The 20600-nt window shown below is 44.6% G+C and overlaps 1 protein-coding gene across 3 annotated transcripts in view; it reads left to right on the forward strand.

Annotated features, from left to right (window-relative positions):
* PWWP2A (PWWP domain containing 2A) overlaps window positions 1-20600 on the forward strand; it is a 40310-nt gene that overhangs the window by 8440 nt on the left and 11270 nt on the right. The gene's annotated exons all lie outside the window — the stretch shown is intronic.

A 20600-nucleotide genomic window follows, 5' to 3' on the forward strand; every position in this document is an offset into this window, starting at 1 on the left:
GATGCCTGCCAGCAGCTTTTTGTCAGACACTTATCCCGTAATATCAGTGGTCTCCAAACAGTGTGTCTCCAGCTGTTGCAAAAGCACAACTTCCAGCATGCCCGGACAGCCTTTGGCTGTCCGGGCATGCTGGGAGTTGTACTTTTGCATCAGCTGGAGACACATTGTTTGGAGACCACTGGGATAAGTGTCTGACAATCGGGGGTGCCAGAACAGGGCCCCGACTCTTTATGGAGTGGTTGGTCATCACATGCTTCATGCATTGTCTACGGGAGAGCCAGAGACACCCAAGCACTGTACTGATCAGGTGCTTATCTCCTATCCCAAAGGCTGTCAGGGCAATCTGGGAGTTGTAGCTTTGCAACAGCTGGAGGCACCCTGGTTGGAAAACACTGCTTCATCATGTGTATTTGGTTGCTTTATTTCACGTAAATTTTAAATGGGTACTGTCACCAACCTTTATATGTATATATATATATATATATATATATATATATATATATATATATATATATATGTATATGTGTTGTAGTACTTATGTGCTACAACATATCTCTAAGATACTTCCATTATTTATTCTTTGTTTAAAATATTTTATTTTCCATTTGAAAAGCGGCCACTAGGGGTCTCCCTCCTAGTTGCCTTCTGCAGCTTACCGTGACGTCACAACTGAATTCGGACCGATGCCGGCCGTGCAATCTGTCCTAATTCAGTCATCCTGCGCTCGCTCTCTGCCTGTCAAACAGATAGGCGGGAGTTAGCGCTATGAGCGCCTGGGCTGAGCTCATTGGCTGCCTGGCCTTGCAGCTGCCTGCGCTCATTGGCTGCCCACCCCTGGCATGTACAGTCTGGAGGCAGCGCGGCACTGAATCACAGTGCTGCGCTGATGCTCCAGGTCTGTACATGTCCTGTATGGGTAAGTGATGTCTTATTTCACTTACCTGTACTTCGTTTTGGTCCCAGGTCTCGGCATTGAGTACGGCAGGTAAGCGATGCTCCTATACTCCTCCTCCCCTGGATAACACTACACTGCTAAACAGGGAGGAGGAGACCCCGGAGCAGCCTGCCATGCTATTGGCTGCTCATCTATGCGCGCTCCCGATGTGTGCTCCCATAGATGAGCTAAGGGCGGAAGTCTGTGATGCTGCGCCTACTGGGGAAGTCTGCTTGGTAAGTGAGCACACTACCAGGCAGACAAAATATATTTCTAAGGGGTTAAAAACCTTTTTTGCAGGCAGGGATGGGGTTAGCAATAGATGGGCAATAGGCAGGGACAGAAACATTATTTTTTTACATGGTGGGAGCTACTCTTTAAATGTATTTACAGCTTTTGTTGCACGTACCGTATTTTTCGCTCCTTAAGACGCACCTGACCATAAGACACACCTAGGTTTTAGAGGAGGAGAACAAGAGAAAAAATATTCTGAACCAAATGGGTACTAAAATATTTAGAACCCCCCCCCCCCCCCCCCCTTGTGACCAGCTTACCAGTTCTGCCGTCCGCATAATGGAGTCTATGGAGGAGCATGTGACACACATGTCACTCTGCTTCCTCCGTAGCGTTACACTGGGCGCAGGGGAGTGACGTGTGTGTGTGTTTGTGTGTCACATGCTCCTCCATAAGACTCCATTATGCGGACAGGAGAACGGAACAGCGGCTTGAAGAAGAGAACGGGGCAGCGGAGCACTTTGCCTTTCAGACCGAGGAGCAGGTAAGCGTCAGCAGCCTCAAACCCCCCCCCCCCCCCCTTTGCAGCCTTCCCGTCACTTCGACACACACACACACACACACACACACACATTCGCTCCATGAGACGCACAGACATTTCCCTCCCACTTTTGGGGGAGAAAAAGTGCGTCTTATGGAGCAAAAAATACAGTAATGCTTATATTTATGGGATTGTGTTTAGTGATACTTTCTATTCTATATTGCACCAATAGAAGTCATAGAAAGTATCACTAAACACAATCCCATAAATATAAGCATACCGTATTTTTTGCTCCATAAGACGCACTTTTTCTCCCCCAAAAAATTCGGGTGAATACACACATAGCAAAACTGAGGTGCAGATTTTATAATCCTTTAACATGTCCGTTTCTGGTGCAGGTTCCATCCTTTTTTAGTGTAAAGGGATGAAACCACCATTACGCATATGCAGAGTTAACGTTTAGATTTAATGAGAATTTAAAGTTCACACATTGGTTGGGGTTATGGTCATGATATAGTCCCGTTGCATTCAGTGGATATTCTTATTCACAGATCTCTAGTGCTTTTTTCATTCTGACATTCAGGAACAGATCCCCACCAGGCAGAAGACATGTAAACGTGATTTGTGTATTGAGTGGGCGCGAGACTGATAATGGGGAGCAGCAGAAAAATCGATGGCCTGTGTTTTGCTGTGGGAACCTTCCATGACCGTTTTCATTGCATATTCCATAAGGCAGCAGTCTTCAAACTGTGGCCCAACAGATGTTGCAAAACTACAACTCCCAGCATGCCCGGACAGCCAACGGCTGTCCGGGCATGCTGGGAATTGTAGTTTTGTAACATCTGGAGGGCCACAGTTGGAAGACCAATGCCATAAGGTATATGCAATGCAAAGGATCTGTTCTGATGATAGCTATAGATCAGTGGTCTCCTAACTGTGGACCCTCAGCAGTTGGATGTCCCAGCATGTTGGGAGTCGTAGTTTAGCATCATCTGGATTTCCACAGTTTGGAAACCACTGACTTAGACTGCATTCCCCCCACGGTATTGCAATACAGTTCCCGTATACGTTTTCAATATGAAAACCATACGGAACCGTATTGAAAACCGTATGCATTGACTCTCCATTGAAAACCGTATGCCAAAAGATGCATCAGGTTGTGTCCGTCTTGCATCCTGTACGGTTTTGTCAGTTTTTTTCCCGTACCCAAAACCGTAGTCTACCACAATTTTTGATCCGAGTGAAAAACTGTATTGAAACGTATGTATTTTTTTTTTTTTTTTTAAACATGGGAGTCAATGGGAACAGTACAGGACCGTATGTGCATACGGTTCCCTCCGGTTTTTGACTCTGCACAGTTTTTTTTTCTTGGAATTTCAATCAAACAAGTGAAACTTTATTCATAATGGAGTGAAAAGTTAAAAACGTATACTTTTTTTTTTCTTAAAAAACGGATGCAACCTGACATCATTTTTCAAACCGTATATGGATTAAACTTTGTACACACATTTTGATACAGTTTAGTCAGGTTTTAAGGAATCAGTTTTTTTTTTCTTTTTATCAAAAACCTGATACGGAAACTGTATTGCAAAAACATGGGGTGAACCCAGCCTTAGAGATATATATTTGTGAATGAAGCCCACCCAGCTGATTGAGACAAGAGACTGTGTTGTTGGACCCAGTAAAGTGCCATGGATGTGACCAGAAGGACAATGGGGGAGATTTATCACAACCCGTCCAGAGGAAAAGTTGCCAACCAATCAGATCGCTGCTTTCATTTTTCAGAGTCCTTTTCAGAAATGAAAGCAGCAATCTGATTGGTTGCTATGGGCAACTCAGCAACTTTTCCTCTGGAGAGGTTGTGATAAATCTCCCCCATTGTGCTTGGAAGCCATGTAGGAAGGATGTTGTTTTCTGGGTGCTGATTTGTAAATGGGTCTCTCTGGTGCGCCTGGGATGTTATCTAGCCTCTATCTAGTGCATTGCTATACCTGCCTGGCTGGTCCCTGATGAGTATCCTCTTAAAAGGGGAACTCTGCTACTTTTCTTCTTATCCCCTCTGTACATGATAGGGGATAATTGTCTGATCATTGGGGGTCCGATTGCTGGCTACCCCCCCCAGCACAGCGCCCCGGTTATCCTCTTGCATGGAGCGGTGATCGACAGGATTCACAAGCATAGTACTTGTGTATTTTTGGCTCTCCCATATAGATGCATGAAGGGGGCGTGTCGACCATCGCTGTGTGCACGAGGATAGCCAGGATATGTCGTGCAGCAGATTGCGGGTGTCCCAGTGATTGGACCCCCCTGCAATCAGACTCTTATCCCCCTATCCTGTGGATGGGGGGGGATAAGAAGAAAAGTAGCAGAGTTGCCTTTCAGGGTCTATTCACAAGTACAGTATTCTGTGCAGATTTGATGCGCAGGATTTCAAGCTGTGTTCTGTTTACATTGAAATCTGCAGCAGAAGATCCTGCGCAGAAAATCTGCACAGAATACTGTACGTGTGAATAGACCCTAAAGGGCAACTTTTCTTCTTTTCCCCCCCATCCACAGGATAGGGGATAAGCGTCTGATTGCAGGGGGTCCAATCACTGGGACCCCTGCAATCTGCTGCACAGCATATCCTGGCTATCCTCACTACACACACAAACTTCGGGAGAAGGGACTTAAGAAGCATGGCCATCTTTGCTTGCGGCTTCCAGGTGTAGGTGCATGCCCAGTGATGCCCCAGGCCGGCTGGATCGGTGTTACCTGCACTATAAGACAGTACTAGTAGGTAAGTGTTGGTGATGCTGCTGTCAGTTTCCCATTAAGGACACCAAGGCTGAAGGTTCTCTGTAAAGCATTTCTTAGGGTAGGACCACACAAGGTGGGTAATTCTGCTACAATGTATGGCAGTGTTTCCCAACCACGGTGCCTCCAGCTGTTGCAAAGCTACAACTCTCAGCATGCCCGAACAGCCAAAACATTTTTGGTGCCAGAAAGTTAAACAATTTGAAAATTACTTCTATTAAAAAAAACAAAAAAAAAACTTTACCCTTCCTGTACTTTTTAGCAGCTGTATGCTACAGAGGAAATTATTTTCTTTTTGAATTCTTTTTTGTCTTCTCCACAGTGCTCTCTGCTGACACCTGATGCCCGTATCAGGAATTGTCCAGAGCAGGAGAAAATCCCCTCTGGACAGTTCCTGACACGGACAGAGAGCACTGTGGACAAGACAAAAAATAAATTCAAAAAGAAAAGAATATCCCCTGTAGCATACAGCTGCTAAAAAGTATTGGAAGGGTAAAGATTTTTTAATAGAAGTAATTATTTTCTTTTTTAATTTCTTTTCTGTCTGACCACAGTGCTCTCTGCTGACACATCTGTCCGTGTCAGGAACTGTCCAGCAGCATAGGTTTGCTATGGGGATTTTCTCCTTCTCTGGACAGTTCCTGACATGAACAGAGGTGTCAGCAGAGAGCACTGTGGTCAAGACAAAAAAGAAATTCAAAAAGAAAAGAATTTCCTCTGGAGCATACAGCTGCTAAAAAGTACTGGAAGGGTAAAGATGTTTTAATAGAAGTAATTTACAAATCTGTTTAACTTTCTGGCACCAGTTGATTTAAAAAAAAAAAAAAAAAAAAATATATATATATATATATATATATATATATATATATATATATATATATATATATATATATATATATATATATATATATATATATTATAATTTCCAACGGAGTACCCCCTTTTAATCACTTGAGGGACCACAATCCCCCTGCAGCTGCTTCCTCTATGGAGGAAATCTAAGGTCACCCTGTATAAAAGTCTATATGGATTAGGGCAGGGTTTCCCCAACCAGGGTGCCTGCAGCTGTTGCCAAACGACAACTCCCAGCATGCACGGACAGCCTTTGGCTGTCCGGGCATGCTGGGAGTTGTCGTTTGGCAACAGCTGGAGGCACCCTGGTTGGGGATACACTGATGAATGGGGTGAAAATCCAGAAATTGATGTGCTGAATTCTACTTTTTCTATGTGAAAAAAATTCTGCAGTGTGTGGGTGAGAATCTGTGACTGTATTCTGCAATACATTTTATCTGTGCAAACCTGCAGATAAAATCCACAGCAATTCTGTCCGTGTGAACTTTACCCCAAGGGTCTGTGCACAGTAGCGTCATGGTTTATAAAGCAGTCACAGACCGCATTGATTAATAACCCGGGATGTCATTTTGACAGCACTACATGGTGCTCCAGTCTGGGCTCTGGATACTAATGTTAACGGGGTACTCCGGTGAAAACCTTTTTTCTTTTAAATCAACTGGTGGCAGAAAGTTAAACATATTTGTAAATGACTTCTATTAAAAAATCTTAATCCTTCCTGTACTTATTAGCTGCTGAATACTACAGAGGAAATTCTTTTCTTTTTGGAATGCTCTCTGATGACATCACGAGCACAGTTCTCTCTGTTGACATTATTATAATAATAATAAAGCTTTATTTATTGTTGTCCTTGGTGGGATTTGAACCCAAGTCCCCAGCACTGCAAGGCAGCAGTGCTAACCACTGAGCCACCATGCTGCCATTAGCATACATCTGCTATGCCTGGTTGCTAAAATGGACAGAGATGTCAGCAGAGAGCACTGTGGTCGTGATGTCATCAGTGTTCCAAAAAGAAAGGAATTTCCTCTGTAGCATTCAGCAGCTAATAAGTACTGGAAGGATTAAGATTTTTTAATAGAAGTAATTTACAAATATGTTTAACTTTCTGCCACCAGTTGATTTAAAAGGAAAACGGTTTTCACCGGAGTATCCCTTTAACATTGCCTATTGCCTCCTTTTGGGGGGGGGATTAAATTACAATGTAGAGATTTTATATTAGTGTACAATGTCTCAAGGTACCCTAGTGCTGCTTTTAGAGCATCCTTTAGTGTTCGGGGTCTTCGGCTCGTCTATTAACAAGCATCTTTGAGGTCGTCTATACACTTTCAATAGCTGCTGGCCAAATGCTCATTCAGCCGGCAGCTATTTCTTAGTTACACCCCCCCCCCCCCCCCCGCCCCCTACCGCCATAAACATACATGCGGAATGTCCACCCTGAAAACACAGGCTTACATTCCGCAGAAAACTCAGGCGCTAGAACTGCTCAAAAAATGCACCATCTCTATAGACGGCAATGCATTTTCAAGCCGATTCTGCCGAAACAATTGACGTGTCCGTTCTTTCTGCAGAGGCCGGAATTAGGATTTCCTCTGCAGATGTTTCTGCCATGTGCACGGTGCAGCAGAAATCCATTTTTAAGGCTGGGTTCACACCACGTTTTTGCAATACAGTTCCTGTATCAGGTTTTTGATCAAAAAATGGATTCCTCAAAACCGGACTAAACTGTATGAAAACGTGTGTACAAATTTTAATCGTATACGGTTTGAAAAATGATGTCCGTCTGCATCCGTTTTTAAGGGAAAAAAACGTATACGTTTTTAACTTTTCACTCCATTATGAATAAAGTTTCACTTGTTTAATTGAAATTCCAAGAAAAAAAAACTGTGCAAAGTCAAAAACTGTATGGTGAAAACCGGATGGAACCGTGCGCACATATGGTTCTGTACGGTTCCCATTGACTTCCATGTTAAAAAAAAGTATATATGTTTCAATACGGTTTTTCACCCGGACCAAAAACCATGGTAGGCTTTTGGGTACGGGAAAAAAAACTGACAAAACCGGATGCAAAATGGACACAACCTGATGCATCTTTTGGCATACAGTTTTCAATGGAGAATCAATGCATACGGTTTTCAAATTAAAGACGTACACGGGAACTGTATTGCAAAAACGTGGTGTGAACCCAGCCTAAGCAATGGGACTCTGCTGCAACAGAAGTTCCGAGCGGAATTTCTCTGCTGGATTCCGCTAGGGAATTCCATCGTGTGAACATGGCCTGAGGGTTTGTTCACACTACGGAATTCAGCTAGAACAATTTTCCGTGCTAAATTCTTTTGTGGATCCGCACCCGGCAATGATGGTGAATTGGCACTTATGTCTGTAGGAATTCTAATCCTCTGACATGGAACTTTCGCAGCCGAGGGAATCCCATTAACCTCCCTGGCGGTATGATTCTTTCTGGAAATTTGTACCAAAAGCGGTACAATTTTTTGCACTGAATTTCACATCTCCCCCCGCCCATTTCACATCTCCCCCATCACATCCCCCTCCCTTGTCACATTCCCCCTCTCCCTTGTCACATTCCCCCTCTCCCTTGTCACATCCCCTCCTTGTCACCTTCTCCCCCCTCCTTGTCACCTTCTCCCTCCTCCTTGTCACCTTCTCCCTCCTCCTTGTCACATTCTTCTCCCCCTTGTCACATTCCCCCCCTTGTCACATTCTCCCCCTTCATGTTACATTCCCCTCCCCCATGTCACATTCCCCCTCCCCCTGTCACATTCCCCCTCCCCCTGTCACATCCCCCCCTTCATGTCACATTCCCCCTCCCCCTGTCACATTCCCCCCCCTTGTCACATTCCCCCCCTGTGACATTCTCCCCCTTCATGTTACATTCCCCTCCCTTGTCGCACATCCCCCCTCCCTTGTCACATCCCCCCCTCTGTCACATTTCCCCCTTTGTCACATTCTCCCCCCCCCCCCCCGTTACATTCTCCCCCTTCATGTTACATTCCCCTCCCCCTGTCACATTCATCCCCCCTTGTCACCTTGTTCTGCAGCAGGATACACTGGGTTTGCGGGGCAGATTTCAAACCTAGTGTATTTCCTGCAGAACAAGTCCTTTCCCCTTCAGCCAATCACAGGCTTTACACCCCTGCGGCCTGTGATTGGCTGAAAAGTGAAAGGTCCTGTAAGATGAATAGAGCAGGGACCAAAGCGCACGGAGGGGAACGACATCTGCAGGGACCGGGACTAGGTGAGCAAAAGTTTTTATTTTTTTATTTTACTACTTTTTCTTTTTACATTTAGCTCAGTGTTTTTCTAACAGGGTGCCTCCAGCTGTTGTGAAACTACTACTCCCAGCATGCCCGGACAGCCTTTGGCTGTTCGGGCATGCTGAGAGTTGTAGTTTTGCAACAGCTGGAGGCCCCCTGGTAGGGAAACACTGACTTTTAGTATTTTTCTTTACCTGCTCTGGCCGGCCCCCGCAACGGGAGCCGACCAGAGCAGATAATCGCATGTTTTCCCGGGGGCCGCATCGCTATATCGCATTGCTTTTGCGATATATCGTGCAGCCCAGCCGGGAACTCTGCAATTCTACCCCGAGCGTGACTCGGGGTTACCGATCCTGGCAGGGAAAATTAACCCTGAGTCACGCTCGGGAATACCGCTCAGGAATACCGCTCAGGAGGTTAATGTTAACGGGAGCGTGATCCAAGGCGGACATTCATTATGGATTCCGCCTTGAGTTTTCTTAGTGTGAATAAGCCCTTAGGGGATTTGCTATGGGTTTTACTTGTTGACTTTATAAAGCTTTGCTGGTCCACAAAAAAAAAAAAAAACTACAGCGATTTGTTTCCCATCTGATTTCATATCCTCTGTATAACCCATCTCAACAATCCATGTTATTTAGGCTTCATTTACACTGCATTTTTTTTTTCTTTGGTGGGCGGGGCTCTTCATCAACCTGTCAAAACCCAGTTATTTTTTTTCATTTTTTTTTTTAAGAACTCCAACAAAAGTTATCCCCTGTTCACAGGATAGGGCATAAGTAACTGATCGCGTGTAGCTTATCGATAGCACGCGTTCCATTTATGTCTGAGAGCGCTGATGGTGCCGTATTGGTGTACTCGGGTCTCTTCAGCGCTCTCTTAGAAGTGAATGGAGCACATGCCGTCTACAGCACAAGCTCCTTACTGAGAGCCGGGTCCCGTTCTGGAGATCGCAGGGGGCCCCAGTGGTCAGACCCCCGTGATCAGCTACTTATCTCGTAAGATCGTGACGTCACGACTCTGCCCCCATGTGACGTCACACCCCGCCCCCTCAATGAAAGTCTATGGGAGGGGGCGAGACAGCTTTCACACCCCCTCCCATAGACTCCTATTGAGGGCGGGTGTGACGTCACACGGGGGCGGAGTCGTGACGTCACAATCTTGCGTCCCAGTGGTCGGGATGGTATTAGCCTGAGGGCCTCCAGTGGTTCCGGAAGCAGTTACAGGTGGGTGTGCCGCATGGTAGAATGCAGGGGTCCCCAGTGGCGGGACCCCGGCGATCAGACATCTTATCCCCTATCCTTTGGATAAGGGTTAAGATGTCGGGGTGGAGTACTCCTTTAAGAATTGATACTACCCTGTAAGTGTACATTGCAGTATTGCCAGTCAAAAGATTAAGGTGATGTTTTTTCCTAAATCTTTACTAAATTCTCTCTACCCAAACTGGCTCCAGTGCCTGTTATGTTTTTGTTAAGAGTACTACAGTGTAATACAACTAATCACCGATCCAAAGTATAGGGGATCCAAAGTATAGGGGATGATGTGTCTGATCGTAAGGGGGATACGACTGCTGGGACTCCCTGCTATCTCCTCCCCAGTGCCCAGCTCTTTGTGCACGGAGACTATCGACCCCCCGCACGTAGCAGTCGACATCCCCCCTCAATATTTCTCTGTGGGAGAGCCGGAGTTACATGAACGCTGTCTCTTCACCTCTCCCATAGAGATGCATAAAGGGAGCCTGTCGGCCTCCACTTCTTGCGGGGGTTGACACAGCTCCGTGCATGGGGGGTGCTGGGAAGGAGATTGCCGGGATAGGGGATAAGTTGTCTTACACTGCTGTACCCCTTTAAGTGCTCTCTCCTTTGCCTGTATTAATGCTCCCAATCATGGACAACATACCTTTTTTGTTGAGGACGCTAAAGGACCTGAATGCTTTATCACGAGGTACTCTGATTGTATGCCGCGACTTTAATGCCGCTTTGCAACCCAGCTTGGAGACGTTTTTAAGGCTATTCTGCGCTTTCCCATGCGATGCTGATTAGAATGCGACGTTCTCTTTTGATCGTGACTTAACGTTCTATTTGCAAGCGCAGAAAGTGTACTCAGGACTGGACTTTATCTTTTATTTCTCATTACCTTCTGTCCTCCCTCTCCCATGCTTCAATTGATTCCATACTTTATTCGGATTTTTGCTGGTTCATTGTAAGTTTTCCTTTCCATGGAGGCTCTTAAAAGCCTTCTCGGGAATCCTGATCGGACATAGTACCGGGCGTAAGAAGGAGATCAATCATAAGCTTAACACAGACTTATCAGGTTGGATTTGAATACTTGAAGCTCATGATAATACGCTGAAGACCTTCTCTATTATCCATCATGCCCAGACTTCCAGCATCCTATGCTTGATTTTGTCCTTGATGCCTAGAAGGCCTTTGACCAAGTGGATTGGGAATTCTTGAGGGGGGTTTTGGCTCTATTGAACAGCCACACATTTTGGCCCTCTAAAATTACCCGACGGCGCCAATTAAAGTTAATGGTTTCCTATCAACCTCACTGGAAACTAAGAATGATACTAGACAAGGATGCTGACTCTTGCCCCTTTTGTATGATCTTGTAATGGAGCACCTGATGCAAGTTCATCCGCTCGTACGCAGCAATTAGGGGTTGAGGAATTGTACACTTTTAGCAATTCTATAATGTATTACTCAGTGTAGCCTTCAGTGTTTTCTCCTGACTCCACTATGGTGCAGTCCCTCTGTTGCTTCTTCCCATTCAACCCTCTGCTTCCAAATACCTGGGGCTACGCATTCCAAAAGATTTGTAGTTAAGATAATAACATTACCCCGCTCTTAACCCACTTTAGGCAGCATCTTGCTAAATGGGATAAACATAGGGTTTAGGGTAAACATAATTCAAATAAACCCGCTGCCCCGTTAACGGTATTTATTTCAGACCTTCCCAATTGTCCTTTCCCGGTCCTTCTTCCACCTTCACTGGCCTTTTTACACTCTTTATTTGGGCTTACTCCCATCCAAGAATACCTAGGAAGACTCTTGTCTGGCCAGAGACTGAGGGTGGTCTGACGTTCCCTAACCATTTTCTATACCACCTGGCTACAGTGGCCATCAGGATAACAGACTGATTCACTATGCTTATTTCAAACTGTGGGTACAACTTGAAGCTTCTCTCTCTCTATTCCTACTTCAGTCTCTACCCTGGTTTAGGTCATCGTATTGGACCAAAGCCTAGTGTGCCACATTGCCTTTTGTTTCTATGTAATTCAAATTAGGGCCAGGTTCTTTCATAGGATCTTCCTCTTTCTGCCCTATGTCCCACTGACACCTATACGAGACAATCCTGACTTTTCATCAGGTCTACTTTCCTCCACCTTTTTCTCTGATCCTCTGAACTGTCTCTTTCCATTTACCCATGTCCTCCAGTTGTCCTTACTGAAAACCTTGCCTGATATCATAGGGTAACAACCTCAAACTTTTAACATTTTCACAACTCCATTGCTTTTATACTTTTGGAAACAAGTCCTTAAAGGGGTACACCGCCCCTAGACCTCTTATCCCCTATCCAAAGGATAGGGGATAAGATGTCTTATCGCGGGGGTCCCGCCGCTTGGTCATGATGCTCGTGAAGTCATGGTAATGCCCCCTCAATGCAAGTCTATGGGAACGGGTGTGACTGCCATCATGCCCCTTTCTATAGACTTACATTGAGGGGGCATGGCAGTGACGTCATGAGACACCGGTGCTGCACCCGACGCGCTGAACAAATGCCAGGTGCAGCAGGAAGATCGCGGGGGTCCCCTTTGGATAGGGGATCAGAGGTCTTGGGGCCGAGTACCCCTTTAACGTTCAAAGAGACTCCTTTCGAGGAAGTGTATATTGACAAGGATACTCATAGACATCCTGTGTCTGATATATGTGCTCCTTCTACGAGAGAACCCAGATTCCTTGTTGACATATCAAACTAGCTGGTCCTGGGAACTTGGGTGTACTTTCGGCAAACACGACTGGGACAAGTCATTTACGCTGTGCCATAAAGTCTCTGTGCCATCGTGAGAAGCAAAGAATTGGATTCCTGTCTCTTTTGCACACTGTTTCAGGCTGTACCAGATGTTTGTTGGCAATTCACTTGGTCCCGTGGTACCCGATCCCATATGTGGCTTACATGTTACTTTAAAGGAGTAGTCCAGGATAGGAAAACTTATCCTCAATCCTAAGGACCTCCTGTACGGAGCCACGGCTCTCCCAACACACCCCTTCAATACAGTGCTATGGCAGAGCCGGAGTTTGCCAAAGGCAGCGCTCCGGCTCTCCAATAGAGTTGTATTGAGGGGGCGTGTCAGTCGCTGCTTCGTGTCCCATTTTCGCGGACTGCTGGGGCCCCATATGGGTGATCGCGGGGGTCCCAGCGGTCGGACCCCCACGCGATCTGAAACTTATCCCCTATCCTTAGGCTAGGGCATAAGTTTTCCAATCCTGGAGTACTCCTTTAGGGTCTGCATCAAATCTGCGCAGAATACTGTACGTGTGAATAGACCATTAACGTGACTTTTGGTCTAAAGTTCTGGACCTACCTGAACTGATTATTGGAGCGAAGCTCTCCCCCTGCATCCGTATTCCTCTTCTTCATGCTCCCAGGCTCTCTCGGAAAGCTGAAAATTCTGCAGTAAATTCTGCAGAAATTAATTGCCCATTCACTTCAATGGCATTCCTGCTGCGGAAATTCTGCTGTGTGAATGGGACAGCGGAATCCTATTGAAGTGTATTGACTATAATTCCATGCAGAAATTCGGGCGTGTGAACATTAGGCCTTAGGCCATGTATACACGTCCGGCATTTATTTTCCTTTTCTCATTATTTTATTTTTTGTTTAATTTTTTTTTGCTGTTTTTCTGACCAGCTTGTGATGAATGATTGGACTTTCCTGATGTGAACACAGCCTTACTGGATCTCACATTTCCCAAGTGGTGCCCAGATGCCAGTTCTGTATAAATAGACATATCCTTATCTTACTCTGTAGTGTTTGTATTGTGCATTGAATCATTGTTCTTCTGTACACCTGCCCCAGTACAGTCCAGGTGACATCCTGAACGCTTTCTGTAGCTGATCATGGATATTTCCGCCTTATTATTTCATGTAGATAACTCTTGTCCTCATGGCCTGTTAGGGAACATGGATATCATAGAGGAGGGGGCTTTGCTTGGGACCCCCTTTCTAAGCCAGAACAGTAGGCTTATTCTTCACTGTGGCTGAAAAGAGGAATGTCTGGCCAGATGCGTCTTCCCTCAGATGACAGCTGATCGCCAAGGGTAGAAGAGGTCGGATCTTCAGAAATCCACTGGAAGTGTCGGGTTCCTTTCTTTTTACTCCCCTCGGTCATTTAAGCTGACCTGTTATTTTAAATGGTAAATAATTCACATCTGCTGCAGACTTTTGTTAAGGCCGCTATTCACAAGCTGTATTTTTACACTTACACGCTTATGCCAAAATATGCATCCAAAATGCCCAAAAATACTTGTGCCATTGTCTCTAATGGGAATATGTGCTGCAGCATTAATATATGATTTATAAATATTTAGTGTGTGTGTGTATATATATATATATATATATATATATAATTGTGTTTATATATTCTATAATATATAAATATATAAAATGGCTAATATATCACATATAAATTATATAAAATAAATATAAAAAAAAAAAAAAAAATTATATATATATATATATATATATATAATTTTTTTTTTTTTTTTATTTTTTTTTTTATCCCCCTTCTTTACTACAGCACATATTCCCATAAAGACAATTGAAGTTGTCAGAGTGTTTAAAAGTCCCGGGCAATCTCTGCAACCCTAGAGTAACACAATCAGATGTACCAGAAGTCCCATAGACTTGCATTGTACTTCAGACCAAAAAAAAACAAAACAAAAATAAAAAAAACAGAGCACAGAACTTTGAAACGACGGAGCAGCAGTGGTTGGTGTTGGTGGGATCCTAGTGGCCAGACCACCACCTATGGATGGGGGGGGAAAACAAGCTGAGATAGAAATACCCCATTGTGCAATCACTTTAATTGTTTTGTTTCATGTATGAAGACTTGCTGACCTGCTGAATGTATGACTCAAGCCGATACTTCAAAGTTTCCCAACCAGGGTGCCTCCAGCTGTTGCAAAACTACATACCCCAGCATGCCCATATAGCCTTTGGCTGTCCAGGCATGCTAGGAGTTGTACTTTTGCAACAGCTGGAGGCACCCTGGTTGAGAGACACTGCCAAACTTCCTACACTGTATAATAAAGCCCATCCAGTTCTCCAGGAGATCCAGTTCAGATTCATACTGTTTCCATTGCTTCCATGGCATCAGAAGGATTACGATTTACATTGCACATTACAGAGAAGAGACGTTCTCGGGGCATTTTACCGTCATTTCAGTTACTTCTATCGGACAGATGCGATCATTTTGTTACGACTTTTTGGCAGAAATTCAAATAGGGTATTATCAGCGGTTTTCTATGGCCGTGTATTGATAGTGAATGATGTATTATTGGCACGCAATGCCCCTGATGTTTATCTTGCGCTCTTTAGCACAGTTTTACCGCTGTTTACTTACCGGCGTTTGCACCTGTTTTGTCCAACCGGTAAAGGGTTTGCACAGCAAGTGCTAGATAAGATTACTGTATGCACTCCTTTTTTTTTTTTTTTTTTTTTACTGTTTGTAGTTGCGCATATATATATATATATATATATATATATATATATATATATATATATATATATATATAGTGTGTGTGTATGTGTATATATATATCTCTATCATAATTTCACATGAACATATATCATATACACATACATACATATACAGTGACGCCCCGACATACGATCATTTCAACATACAATGGTCTCTCAGAGGCCATCACATGTTGAAGGCAGCATCAACATACGATGCTTTTGTATGTCGGGGCCATCGCATAAACGGCTATCCGGCAGCGCAGACTGCTTCAGCTGCCACCGGATAGCCGTTTACGGTGCCCCGTGTGGTCCGCTGACGATCACTTACCTGTCCTCGGGGCTCTGGCGCGTCCTCTTCGGGATCTCCTGCATCGTCGGCGCTCTCCATCGTCTTCATCACGTTGTTGCGCCCGCCGTCCCGTCATCCAATAGGAGCGGCGTGGGTAGAGACGTGATGGCGGCGACGGAGAGCGAGGATGCCGGGAAAGCAGAGGCCTTGCCGGAGTGTCGGGGACGCGGCGACAGTGATGGAGGGCGACATCCAGGGAGCGGTGACGTGAGTATTATCTCCTATACCAGTGGTCTTCAACCTGTGGACCTCCAGATGTTGCAAAACTACAAGTCCGGGCATGCTGGGTGTTGTAGTTTTGCAACATCTGGAGGTCCGCAGGTTGTAGTCCACTGTCCTATACTTTACATTGCACGGATCCCTCAACATACGATGGTTTCAACAAACGATGGTCCATTTGGAACGGATTACCATCGTATGTTGAAGGACCATAGTGTGCATGTGTATGTGTGTGTGTGTGTGTGTGTGTGTGTGTATATATATGTGTGTGTATATATATATATATATATATATATATATATATCTCTTTAGCTAATGATTAATTATTGATTAGTAATGGATTTGTTATTTCAACCTTACAATACCTGTCTCCGATCCATGGTCCGGTTTACCAGCTACTTCATCCGTTCGGGCGCCGGGTGTGAAGCTTCCTGACCTCACCGCTGCTGCTTTTCTGCTGGGCCTCACTGCCATCTTGGAGAAACACCAGTAGCGACCTTGTGAAGCCCCGTCTGGTGTCCAAACTGAGAAAGTAACAGGTGAACTGGACCACGGATTGTAGAGAGGTATCAGGGCTGAACCAATGAATTGGTAAATAATCATTGGTTGCATGTATAATGATGTTTAAAACTCCTGTGCAAAGTCCACAGCCCTAGAGTAAAACTATCTGGGGCTGCAGAGATTTCAAGATCATGTTGCTGGGCCAACGTCATGGTAAAGTATGATTTAACTGTCCGGCAGGCTGGTGCAGAGAATAGTTTGTGTGGGAGCAGGGAGAGCAGGCGAGTGGGGAAAGACATTAATGCGGGGGGGGGGGGCAAAAGAGCTGCTGCAGGGAGAAAGAGCAGCCTATCACTGACACTTCAGGAGACTGGGAAAGCTAGGTGGCACGCAGAGTGCATGCTATCCAGCTTTCCCAAAGAGCTTCAATATGCCTGTTTTACCAGACAGATCATCTTCTTCCTGACGGACCCTATTAACTTAACTCCAAAGCTACAGCCTCCAGGATGCCAAAGGCTCTCTGGGCATACTGGGAGTTGTAGTTTTGAAACAGCTGGAGGCACAATGTTCGGTAAACACTGTATTAAGGGGCTGCATTGCTGAATGAGCATCCCCCTCAACACTGTTCAGATATAAATCAGTGGAAATCTGCCGCAGACGTTTGATGCTTTGTTGTGAAATACGTCAAAGTTGTCTGTGATCGGTTGCAAAGAAATGGCCCCCAGAGTCTACGACAATTACTTGGTCTACTTCATTTTAATATATGCTGGTATTGTTAGGAATCTCTTTACTGTATATATTATCGATAACCTGTACTTGGTTGGAATAATGTGACTATTTCCTAATGCAGTGTTTTCCAACCAGGGTGCCTGCAGCTGTTGCAAAACTACAACTCCCAGCATGCCCGGACAGCCGTTGGCTGTCCGGGCATGCTGGAAGTTGTAGTTTTGCAACAGCTGCAGGCACCCTGGTTGGGAACCTCTGCCCTAATCCATATACACTTTTATACAGGGTGACCTTAGATTTGATTGTGGTCCCTCAGGTGATTAAAGGGGTACTCCAGTGGAAAATATATATATATTTTTTTTTAAATCAACTGGTGCCAGAAAGTTAAACAGATTTGTAAATTGCTTCTATTTAAAAAATCTTTACCCTTCCAGTACTTATTAGCAGCTGTATGCTACAGAGGAAATTCTTTTCTTTTTGAATTTCTTTTTTTTGTCTTGACCACAGTGCTCTCTGCTGACACCTCTGTCCGTGTCAGGAACTGTCCAGAGCAGGAGAAAATCCCCATTGCAAACCTATGCTGCTCTGGACAGTTCCTGACATGGACAGAGGTGTCAGCAGAGAGCACTGTGGACAAGACAAAAAAAGAGATTCAAAAACAAAAAATAATTTCCTCTGTAGCATACAGCTGCTAAAAAGTACTGGAAGGGTAAAGATTTTTTAATAGAAGTAATTTACAAATCTGTTTAACTTTCTGGCACCAGTTGATGATGATGGGGGGGGGGGGGGGGGGGGGTGGGGGAGTATTCCACTGGAGTACCCCTTTAACCCTTTGTGCTTTCAGCCCACTCAACTCTCAGCATCGCAGTGCAAGGGCGGCTCACAGTCATGGGAATGGAAGTGACGAAACATTGAGTGTTGCTATAAAGAGCGAGAGAAGGTTGTATGAGCAGTGAATCCCCTCTGTATCTCCCTGTGGGGTGATCTAATGCAGCCCCTTAAAGGGGTACTCCCGTGGATTTTTTTTTTTTTTTTTAAATCAACTGGTGCCAGAAAGTTAAACAGATTTGTAAATTACTTCTATTTAAAAAAATCTTTACCCTTCAAGTACTTATTAGCTGCTGAATACTACAGAGGAAATGGTTTTCTTTTTGGAACACAGAGCTCTCTGCTGAATACTACAGAGGAAATGGTTTTCTTTTTGGAACACAGAGCTCTCTGCTGAATACTACAGAGGAAATGGTTTTCTTTTTGGAACACAGAGCTCTCTGCTGACATCTCTGTCCATTTTAATAACTGTCCAGAGTAGGAGAAAATCCCCATAACAAACATATGCTGCTCTGGACAGTTCCTAAAATGGACAGAGATGTCAGCAGAGAGCACTGTGCTCGTGATGTCAGCAGAGAGCTCTGTGTTCCAAAAAGTAAAGCATTTCCTCTGTAGTATTAAGCAGCTAATAAGTACTGGAAGGATTAAGATTTTTTAATAGAAGTAATTTACAAATCTGTTTAACTTTCTGGCACACCCTGCGTCCTTAAGAGGTTAAACATGTTTTTTTTTTCTCAACTAAACTTTTAATACATTGTTCCTTGTGTAATTATAAGACGCTTTGCTCTTTAATTGCTGTTTAAAATTCTCAACCTTTTTGGTTTTGGTCTTCTCCCGGCCTGGCAGGAGACCAAACTCGGAAGTGCGTGTGGGACATGGCAAGGCACATCTCTCACAGGCTTCAGTGACATTGTTCCTGCTGGGGAACGCCCACTTTCTCCTGCCGGGAGCTCACACAGTGTGAGCAAGGGGAAAGGTATGATACACAGCTTTTAAAAGCTCTGAAACAAATTTTAAGGGCAGGAGGGGTGTTGGGAGTAGTTGGGGAATATAATCTGAGTTAGTTTAGAAAATGTTTTTATTGTCTCTGGCTGCATGGAATGCTGGGAAAGGTCAGATGCGGTGCGGTGGGTCGGTGTGCGGTCACGGGGAGGGGGGGGGGGGTCATTATCGGCAAGGTAATTGCCGATACCGATAATGCCCAAAATCGTGATTATCGGCCATACCGATAATCGGTCGATCCCTAGTTCTGATGTTTTAATGGCTGTTGCAGACTTTGATGTTCTTGTCACAGTAACACCAATAAATGTGAGTGCACATTAATTGTAGTGTGAAGAAAGCCTATGGTGGTTATACACCCTACAATAAAGGGGTTATCCCCTATCAACAGGATATCAATGTTTTGCCAAGATGTACAATATATAAAAAGTTTTTGTATCTGACGGTGCTCGTTTAAGCTAAGGCCTCTCATTTTAGATCACAGTGTAATTGCATCAATTGTAATGAATGTCTATTGGTGAAAGAAAAATGCACCAGAAGTGCTACATACAAGCCGTGTGACCTCACTTCAGACATGCCTGTTCACATACTTGTAACCTTTTGTTGCATTTTTATTTTTCATTGCTATAGAACAGGATGTATGAGCAATGTTAGAGTACCTGTCATGAACTCATCTGTCCCTAATCCCCCCCCCCCCCCCTCCCCTACAGCTTTCCCTGACTCTTCCTGACTTTAATCCTACCTTCTTATTTTTTGTAAAACCCCTTTTCCAACCTTTGTAAATTCCTTGTTAGTTACTCAGTTTTTCTGCCTCTATGAGAGAGGAAGGGGGAGTGGCCCAGCAGGCGTGATGTCAGCTGAAGCCTGGCTGGGCTCACTTCCGCCCTTCTTCTGCAGGCACTGCGATCAGGTAATTGGGGGGAAATATCACTGCCTAAATATCACAGCAGCCGTCCTGCCTGCCTACCGTCCGTGCACAGCGCTGCTCCCTCCTGTCTGATTGACAGCCGGGGAGCTGCACTCTGGCTGCACTGAGAGTTCGGACTCATGCTGCCAGGCCGGCATGAGCCCGAAATCAATAAGCCGGGACATGTAGGGAGACCCCTAGTGGTCAGTTTTATTTTATTTTTTTTTTTTTTTTTTTAAAGTAAAAAAAAATAAATAATATATATATTTTTGTTAATCATATGGCATTAGAAAGTTGTTTCTAATAAAATGATTAACAAAATATAAAAAACATTTTTGATGATCGGTACTCTTTTAAAGTGTAAATGTCTATAGCGTTCAGACCCACGACCACGGTCTCTGTGTCTGAGACCTGGACGGACTCATAGACTTACAGTAGGAGTCCATCCAGGTCATGTGACAGAGCAAGGAGAAAACATGCTAAGTGTGCATTCCTCCTGGCTCGTTCTTTGGATCTAGAGATGAGCGAACTTACAGTAAATTCGATTCGTCACAAACTTCTCTGCTCGGCAGTTGATGACTTTTCCTGCATAAATTAGTTCAGCTTTCAGGTGCTCCCGTGGGCTGGAAAAGTTGGATACAGTCCTAGGAGACTCTTTCCTAGGACTGTATCCACCTTTTCCAGCCCACCGGAGCACCGGAA

The sequence above is a fragment of the Hyla sarda genome, chromosome 4 (genome assembly GCF_029499605.1).
Source record: "Hyla sarda isolate aHylSar1 chromosome 4, aHylSar1.hap1, whole genome shotgun sequence".
Classification (NCBI taxonomy): Eukaryota; Metazoa; Chordata; class Amphibia; order Anura; family Hylidae; genus Hyla; species Hyla sarda.